The sequence below is a fragment of the Euprymna scolopes genome, chromosome 25 (genome assembly GCF_053919585.1).
Source record: "Euprymna scolopes isolate OS-2025 chromosome 25, ASM5391958v1, whole genome shotgun sequence".
Lineage (NCBI taxonomy): Eukaryota > Metazoa > Mollusca > Cephalopoda > Sepiida > Sepiolidae > Euprymna > Euprymna scolopes.
In genome coordinates, this window is record NC_136506.1 from 72,583,120 (window position 1) to 72,592,801 (window position 9,682).

The following is a 9,682-nucleotide window of genomic DNA, read 5'->3' on the forward strand; positions in this document are numbered from 1 at the left end:
TATATTTTAAGTATATATATATATATATATATATGATGATTGCAACGTCTTGTCAGACGAGTGCCACTCCCTCAGACATTTAAAATCCAGGAGCCCAAATGTCTGAGGGAGTATCTATACAAAGATGATGTTACAGAGTCTTAGCTTTGTACGACAGCTAAGTCTCTCTCTCGGTTCAAAATGTTGAGATCCAGCAACAAGCAAGAGCAAGATAGCCAGCAACAAATTAAACTGCAGACCAGCTTAATGCGGGTACTGGTCTTCCGCTTTATGTTTTTTTTAAATCAGAGATTTGCTTCTCCTAGAAACGTTGCCTTCACCACGACTTACGGGAGCCCTCTCTACCCCAATACACGTACACAAATATACACGGTGCTAGTTGGCCGTTGACCCAGAAAAAGAGTTCATTCGCCCTTTGGAAGGTCTTGTTTTTAATCCTTCAGGGAGACTAGCCGCCCTCCTCACCAAACAAGTCTGGTGGGGGAACCAGTTTAGTCGCCGGTGACCCGACCATGAGGCAGGTACTACTGGGTTACATGGTACCAGTAGCATATGACATGACCTGACATATATATATATATATATACATACATATATATATATAGTTGCCTGTCTAGCTGCACTGATGAGCTGTGAAACAGCAAAACAGTACTGTATGTGGATGACTATAATGCTCCCTATCTTGGGTTGAGCATATCAGGAAGTGATACACAAACTGCCATTAGCGTATTAAGCGACGCTCTTTGTGTAAACAAATCGAGAGGAGGCATTTGGACGATGTCAAGACATCGTTAATTCTTTACCCACACAGCCTCAGCTGTATAGTGCAATGGTAAGAAGGCTTGACTGTCATTTGGGCAGTCGGGTTTCGATCCTGGTTTGAGGCAGTTGCCTATCTAGCTGCACTGATGAGTTGTGAAACAGCGAAACAGTACTGTATGTTGATGACATATATATATATATATATATATATATATATATATATATATATATAGTTATCCACATAGAGTAACGTTTCACTGTATCACAGCTCATCATTGTGGATAGACCAGCAACCTTCCATAGCCAAAGATTGAACCTACAACCATTGCTTAATAGTCGGCAATTAAAAACTTTGTGGACTGTCCGGCTGAGCTTGTCTTTAACTATCGGGCGGTTCTATCTTTTAAAAATATGTTGGCAAGTAAATATATATATATATATATATATATATACTAGCATGGGTGCCCGGCGTTGCCCGGGTTTTTAGAGGTGTATGCTGAGCAAAAAAAAAAGGGGGTAATTTTTTAAACTTTGACCCCTATTATGACCCCTGAAAATTTATTGTTTTGGCCTCAAATCAAGTTATTACGTTAGATCCATGTCCACGGAACCTATATCTAAAATTTCAAGGGTGTAGACCCACAATTGTCGGAGGAGTTTGGTAGAGTTCTTAAAGGTCAAATCGTTGAAATTTGACCCCTTAACAGCCAAATTTCTGGCTGACACCCGTCACATCGATTTTTCCAAATCTCAGTACCCAGTATTTCAAATTTCGAGTCTATAGACTAAAAATTGACAGAGTTATTGCGTAGGGAAATGTACACAGACAGACAGACACACAGACACACAGACAGACAGACACGTTCACTTTTATAGATATATAGATAATGTGTGTGTGTATAGGCGTGTCTCAGAGTGTAAGGAATGAGGATGGAGAGAGTTATGTTTTGATTTGATTCTAGCTGATGACGCCCAAGTCATATACATATATTTTTTTATATCACTACTATATGTTAAGTTCAATATAATAATCGATTGTCTCTAAAATAATAAATATGTAATCTGCATGAATGAAAATATCATATTTAAACGTATCGTATGACCAGGCAACGCCGTGCATCATGCTAGTATATATATATATATATATATATATATATATATAGATATATATATATGATGATGATTGCAACGTCTTGTCAGACGAGTGCCACTCCCTCAGACATTTAAAATCCAGAAGCCCAAATGTCTGAGGGAGTATCTATACAAATATGATGTTACAGAGTCTTAGCTTTGTACGGCAGCTAAGTCTCTCTCTCGGTTCAAAATGTTGAGATCCAGCAACAAGCAAGAGCAAGATAGCCAGCAACAAATTAAACTGCAGACCAGCTTAATGCGGGTACTGGTCTCCCGCTTTATGTTTTTTTTTAAATCAGAGATTTGCTTCTCCTAGAAAGGTTGCCTTCACCACGGCTTACGGGAGTCCTCTCCACCCCAATACACATATACACACACACACACAAATATACACGGTGCTAGTTGGCCGTTGACCCAGAAAAAGAGTTCATTCGCCCTTTGGAAGGTCTTGTTTTTAATCCTTCAGGGAGACTAGCCACCCTCCTCACCAAACAAGTCTGGTGGGGGAACCAGTTTAGTCGCCAGTGACCCGACCATGAGGCATATATATATATATATATATATATATATATATATATATATATATATATATATATAGAGAGAGAGAGAGAGAGAGAGCGAGAGAGAGAGAGAGACGTTGTGCAAATAACACTCAGGATGAGAAGAGTAGTCTGAATAATTTAAATATGTCAACAAAAAAAAGAATGAACTAATGAATCGCTGAGAGTAGATGTGATGCCGCAATAAATAACCGCAAAAAAGGGTTGATATGCCGTAAATCAGACAAAACAAGATGAACCTTTCGTTCTGCAATTCTGTTCTCTGTTGATATTTGTTGTCAGGTGAACAAATAATTTTGCTAATCAATTCTGTCACCTGATTCAATGAACAAGTGTAAGAAATAAGAAATCATCAAAATAGAACGCTACTGGCTTCGCGCTTTCCTCGCAATCTGCAGACGATAGGCGTGTTCTCGCGTTCTCAGAAGTGACACCCTCTTTTGCAAGCAGCGTCAGAGTTTCTATTTAGCTGCTTCCTCACGAGGGTAAAGTTAGACACAAGGTCGGTTCTTAATGTGGGGAGCATCCAGCTCACCAAAAAGGGGCACTCTGGTGTGGAACAAAAATAAAAATTGCTTCTGTTTAAAAAAAAAAGCTTCTCCTTCGCTGACAGAGGACAGAATGGACTAAGTGTAGTGTCAGAACAGATACTACATTTTGTGGATAATTCTTTCAATAAATTTTTACAAAAAGATTTCACAAAAGATACTGAAAAATAATAACACAACGAATGTGACACAAGGCCAAGGACTCATTCTTAGTTAAGGGGCAAAAACTTTAATTCCTATGTCCTGCGTTTGTGTTATTAATTATATTATAATCACTCCCTTTATTTTTGTTTGTTAGTCTTAGCATTCCATGAGCGATGTTTCTAACAAAGGAGGGGGGATTGCTGTTTTCTAGGTCGGAATATATATGGCACTTATAGTTGGCTAGTTTTTGACCTTGGAACGGTATTTTTTAGCTCCTTACATTAAGTGGTTTTATACCTTGTCTGGCGCGACCTTCTTCCCGCCCCAAAAAGAGGAAATTGTACACATTATCCTTTTGTTTTTCTAATACTGGAAATTTTGTATGAATTTTTTTTTTTTTAATCAAAAATGTACAATTTTCGAGTATGTTGATTCTTTCTATTATCATAGTCTTGCAAGATAAAAACAATAATAATAATAATGTTTTTGGGGGGGGGGGATTTCCTGTTTGTGACGTCATATCCTAACTCTAGGCACCGCCAAAAAAATTGGAAGAAAAACTAAGATGTTGTTTTTTTTGTTTTTTTTTTAATGAATTAAAATCCATTAATCTTAACTTTTTTCAGAAAGGTAAAAAGCCCAAATTTTATCATATGAAAAGCAGAATAATATAAAACTTTTTTACTATTTTTAATACAATTTTAAATTTTCCAAAAAAAAAACACATTTCACCGCCATTTTTGTCTCGATGGATAACTTATTTAAATATATTTTTCAAAGGTTTTTGAATCAATTATTTTCTTTTTTTCTTTTTTTTTTTTTGTCTAAATAAGATTTAGGATGATTTGTATATGCAACAATATAATAACATAAATACCTGAATTTCAAATAATTCCACCTTTTATCTCGTTCTATAGATTTCACGTGGCGAAAGTAAAAAATCCAAAATTTAATGATAGTTTAGAAGAAACTACGGTAGCCTTTACATGAATAAATGAAGTCATTTAGTTCTGCAAATTTCCATGTATTTTTAACTTTTATTTTGACGATTAAATTAAGAATCAACTTTATAAGGTTTAATTCTTTTTTCATAAGCGATACATATTTGTTGCCTACATAACCCCATAAGTTAAGCAAAGATGAGGCTGGCCAGTACCAGATGGGTGACCATTTTGGAAATGCTAGGCACCGTATGTGTTGGAGACAACTCCTGCATTTAATATCACACTTGATCGTCTTGACCCTGTCTTGCCATTAGTACCAAGTGTTTCCGGACGAAAGAGTGTGGTAGATGCAAAAGTCTCCCAGACTTTAAAAATATGTTTTTTAAAGGTTTTTTAATCAATTATTTTCTCTTTTTCTTTCTTTTTTTTTTTTTTTTTTTTTTGTCTAAATAAGATTTAGGATGATTTGTATATGCAACAATATAATAACATAAATACCTGAATTACAAATAATTCCATCTTTTATCTCATATAGATTTCGCGTGGTGAAATTAAAAAATCTTTTTATTTCTTCATGAGCCTTTTCCTTTTTATAAATTTCTAATTTTAATCTTTTTTTCGTACAATAAAACTTGGTCAACTAGAAAAGTGGGAAATTTGAAGGTCATCTTAGATCATGAATAAAATGTGTGGTTGCTATTTTTTGGATTGGTTCTTTTGTTGGTTTTCTAGATTAAGAAGCTGCAGTAAAGTGCACGGACAACATTTTGAGTATCTATGAGTATAATATAACATTTGTCTTTGAAAACCTTTGTAAAAATTATTCTTTGTAAAAATAAATCTTTGTTTGACAAATTTCCCGCTTTTCTAGCGACCACCCTGTATTTCCACATTTTTTTTTGGTAGAATGTATCCATTCTTAGAGTTTTTTTTTAAATATTTAGATTTATTTTTATTTTTAAATCTGTAAAAAAAAAAAAGGGCCAAGTAGAACAGGGTTAACGCTGGGAACATTTTTAAATGTTTCGATATTATAATCTGAAAGAAATAAGAAAAAAATAAAATTATTGACCCAAAAATTTTAAAATTTCTGCAAAGCGTAAAAAATATTTTTTAAATTTTTATGAAAAGAAGTGAATCTAAGGAAAAACTGAATCATTTTTTTGTGTGTGTTTTAAGTAGTTTTAAAATCTCTTTACTTCATTATTCTACTGAAAGAATTTCATTTCATAATTATGATAATACAAACTAGTAGAACCTGTGGAAATTCCACAGGGGACTCATTCATATGTGATATATTGATGTTGGCATTCTGTAGATATTCAACGTAAATGGAGACGTTCTGATATTATTGTAGCCATTTTGTTAAAACTGCAAAAGTATTTATCCAAGTTAGCAGGGAAGCCCGGCGTAGCCAGGTCGTAAAGTACGCTTAAATATGATATTTTAATTCTTGCAGATTTCGTATATGATTATAGAGTTAATGTTCTACCGATTTTTATATATTATAAAATTGGAATTTCAAAAATAAAGAATATATCTATGTGACTTGGGTTCATCAGCTTGAATCGAAGCCTAATCCCAAACTTATATATATATATATATATATATATATATATATATATATATATATATATATATAACTACTTAATTTACTCACATAAAATTAATATACGAAAGTATAGATTTATGCATAAACTTTAAGTATTTACTTCAAAAGTGCTCAATACGTAGGTAGAGCTAGTTAGTAATTTATAAAATATATATGGCGATTAAGCTACACTGAATATTCAGCGTTTCATCCACTCTAGGACTCCTCAGGCTTATGCGCATAAGCCTGAGGAGTCCTAGAGTGGATGAAACGCCGAATATTCAGTGTAGGTTAATCGCCATATATATTTTATAAATTACTATATATATATATATATATATATATATATATATATGAGAGAGAGAGAGAGTTCTTTAAGCTATAATCGAAACCAAAACTTATGAAGAATTCTTGATAAAATTATTTAATAAAAAATAGATTACTAAAGTGCCATCAGCTAAAATCGAAACCGAAACCAAGAATTATGAAGAATTCTTGATAAAATTATTGAAAAAAAAAAAAGAAGATTATTAGAGTGCCATTAGCTTTAACCGACACCAAAACTTATGAGGAAATTCTTGGTAAAATTATATATTAAAAAAAATAGATGATTTAAGTGCCATCAGCTATAATCGAAACCAAAACCAAAATTATGAAGAATTCTTGGTAAAATTATTTATTACAAGAAATGGAAGTACATAACAATTAAACGACTCGGATGTAAGCGTGACACAGAAAAGAACATACACACTATCGTATTAATGTATAGATAATTCTTGTTCACTGTCCTACCGACACTAGAGCGGCCATTTTTTACTTGTTACTGTAAATAAATCTCATAAAAAATCGGTTAACTGCCCTAAAATGCTAGAATTATTTCGCATTAAATTTATATACGAAACTGATTCCTTACTTCAAATTCCAAAATAATGTTCTTTTTGGGGGGGGGGGAGGGGGGCGAGGGGAGTCTTCTTTCTGCCAGGTTTTTCAAGAGGTTCACACATAATTCACAATTATAAATGTGATATTCGTTCATAACACACCCAAAAACCTATTTAAATCAATTTTAGAAAGACGAGCGCTTTATTGGACAAAATTAGCAATTTGACCAGAATCTATTTTAAGCTTCGTTTCTAGTTTAAAATAACTTTTTGCTGTAAGATCTACAGCAGGTGGCCAAAAAAAGAAAAATGGCCGCTCTAGTTTCGGTAGGATAGCAAACACGTGCCATAATAAAAAAAATATACAATAAAATGTATACACTCTTGAAATTATCTCAACTTGCTACATGAATACGCTATGCCACGTTCCCAAGAGATGTTTAGGAATAAAGAATGCCACGTTCAGCAGAATGCAGCGCTTCCCCACTATCATCATGACGTAAGAGCATATCTTGATAGTCACCTGCGAAACAGATAGGACGAAGAGGAAGTATCGAGTACTGTCCATGTTCACCGAATTTGAGCCCCCATCCCTAGATTTTTCTCTTTGGTCAGTGGTTACTCATTAGTTGTGTCTAAGATGTTTGATAGCAATGCAGGATACCAGGATGATGAAATGATGTGACGTAGGAACACAAACCAGACAGCCGAAGATAGCATTTAACTTACAAATCTTCGAATATATATTTATTTTTCAAATGATCTTTCACATACAAATTAGTACATATAGGATTACTGTTAAATATAATCAGAATGGTATGATGCCTTTGATAATTTCGAGAATAAACCTCCTTTTTTCCCAAAAGAGAAAAAAAACAAAAAGTATGCCGTAAAAACTTAACAATAATATATGTCCAAAATAGCTGTCACGCAGACGTATAACAAGGGAGCTGTGAATTTATAATTTGTTTTGTTTTATGTTTTTCTATATTATTTAAGTTTTTAAGCTTTTTTTTTGTTTTTTCTTTTTGTCAATTTAATCATTAATTAGTTATTAATATTATTATATACAGGGTGCCTCAAAAAATGTATTCTCATTTCGAATGATGATAATCCATCTATATATGAATATAAAGTGAGATGGAATAGCTTCGAATGCAGAAGATAAATTTCATTGAAGAATCATGTTCGCAAATGTTCAAATTGATGACCATTATTGTCCAGACGATGCTGATAACGCACATCAAGGGATTCACAAATCGGAAATACATTTTTGAAACCTCTCTCTCATATATATATATATATATTAGGAGGTATATTTTGTAAAAAAAAAAAAAAAAAAAAAAACAGGAAAAAGTGCTCAATACGTGAGTAAAGCTAAATATTTTTTTATTCTTTCAACCTCGGGGATTTTTACTAAAATAATTACAAATTGTTTCGATAGAATTGAGATTGAAAGAATAAAAACATATTTACCTCTACTTACGTATTGAGCACTTTTTCCCCCTGTTTTTTTACCAAATATACCTCCTAATATATATTACGTTGGTACAAAAATGTCGTTTTTTGACGTTCAACTTCAAAAGATCATAACTTCTTTTCATAATAAACTTTATTAATCGAAATAAAAACCATCAGAATCGACACATTTTTGCCAACGAGAAACAAGTTTATTTTTCGCATTAACATAAAAATCCGGAGTTCTGCAAACGATGAAGTCATTGGAGACCGATTCGGCATCATGTCAGCATTTTTCACACAGGAAGTTGTCGAGATACTTGAAAAAGTGATAATCGGTGGGCGAGAGGTTCAGTGAATATGGCAGATGAAGCAGAGTCTCGAAGCCCAATTCATTCAGCTTCTGTAGGGTCAGTTGAGCAACATGCGGGCGAGCATTGTCATGGAGGAGAATTGGTCCCTTCATATTGATCAATCTCCGGCACATACGTTGGAGCTTCTGGCGCATTTCGTCAATTTGTCGGCAGTACTTCTCCGCTGTAATCGTTTCGCCTGGATTCAAGAAGCTGTGATGGATGAGACTGGCCGCAGACCACCAAACAGTCACTATACCCTTTTTTTGTGCAATTTCGGCCTCGGAAAATGTTGTGGAGCTGTTGTTGGTTGTCGTAGAGGATCCACTTCTCATCACATGTCACAATCCGCTCGAGAAATGGGTCGTGTTTGTTGCACAGAATGAGTGCAGAAGACACCTCAAAACGACGATTTTTTTGATTATCGTTCAATTATTTATCCAACTTTTTTTACTTCCCTATTTGCTTTAAAAAGTGAACGACTGTTAAGTGGTCGACCTCGAGTTCAACAGCAACTTCTCGTGTGGTTTTCAAATGTCTGCTATCAATCACAGTCGGCCGGCCGCGACCGTCTTTATCTTCGAGGCTCTCATCACCATTGCAAAATTTCTTGAACCACCATTGTGCCACACATTCATATTAGGAGCTGTCTTGGAAGCTTTTCGGCCTAGTTTGAACTGGAACAAGAAAATCGTGCGGATTTGAATTTTGTCCATGCTATCGAAAAGCCTGCAAAAAAAATGAATGAAGAGATTGAGAACAGTAATGAATAGCACGATTCGATAGAACGAAAAAACGCGCTTCAAAATTATATATAACATCGCTATATATATATCAATGAATTAATTCAGAAATCTATATAAAAAGCGAAAATGTATGTATGTATGTGTTCGCTTTTTGTGTATGTCTACAAAAGGCTTTTATCGCCATGATTCTCGGTTGGTTCGCTCCTTCTTAAAACTTTTTATATGCTGTCTAAATAATAATATCTATGACTAAGGAACTCTGGTCGCAGCTATCTTTAATTTACCCGTCTTTTACAAGTTATTTTCGAGATATTTTTTGATCGCCGCGTAGCCTAAAACTTTTGATAGAGGCGATGGATTTTCATGAGATTGGTATCATTTTGAAACTCGACCCTTCGGACGACAAATATCGAAATATTGGCTAAAAACATTGATTTCTTCATCTTTACCTGGGCACTTTTCTACAGGGAAGGGTCGCTTTTTTGCCAGCAACTTCCAGTTTGGCAATGGGCACAACAGCAAAGACGTCACTTTTTTTTTCAAATTCTTTTCCTCCTTCGC

General features: G+C 34.2%; 1 protein-coding gene across 5 annotated transcripts in view; it reads left to right on the forward strand.

The window, feature by feature from the left end:
* The window catches only part of LOC145247430 (rap guanine nucleotide exchange factor 4-like), a 1,873,173-nt gene that overhangs the window by 1,670,629 nt on the left and 192,862 nt on the right, over nucleotides 1–9,682 (forward strand). The gene's annotated exons all lie outside the window — the stretch shown is intronic.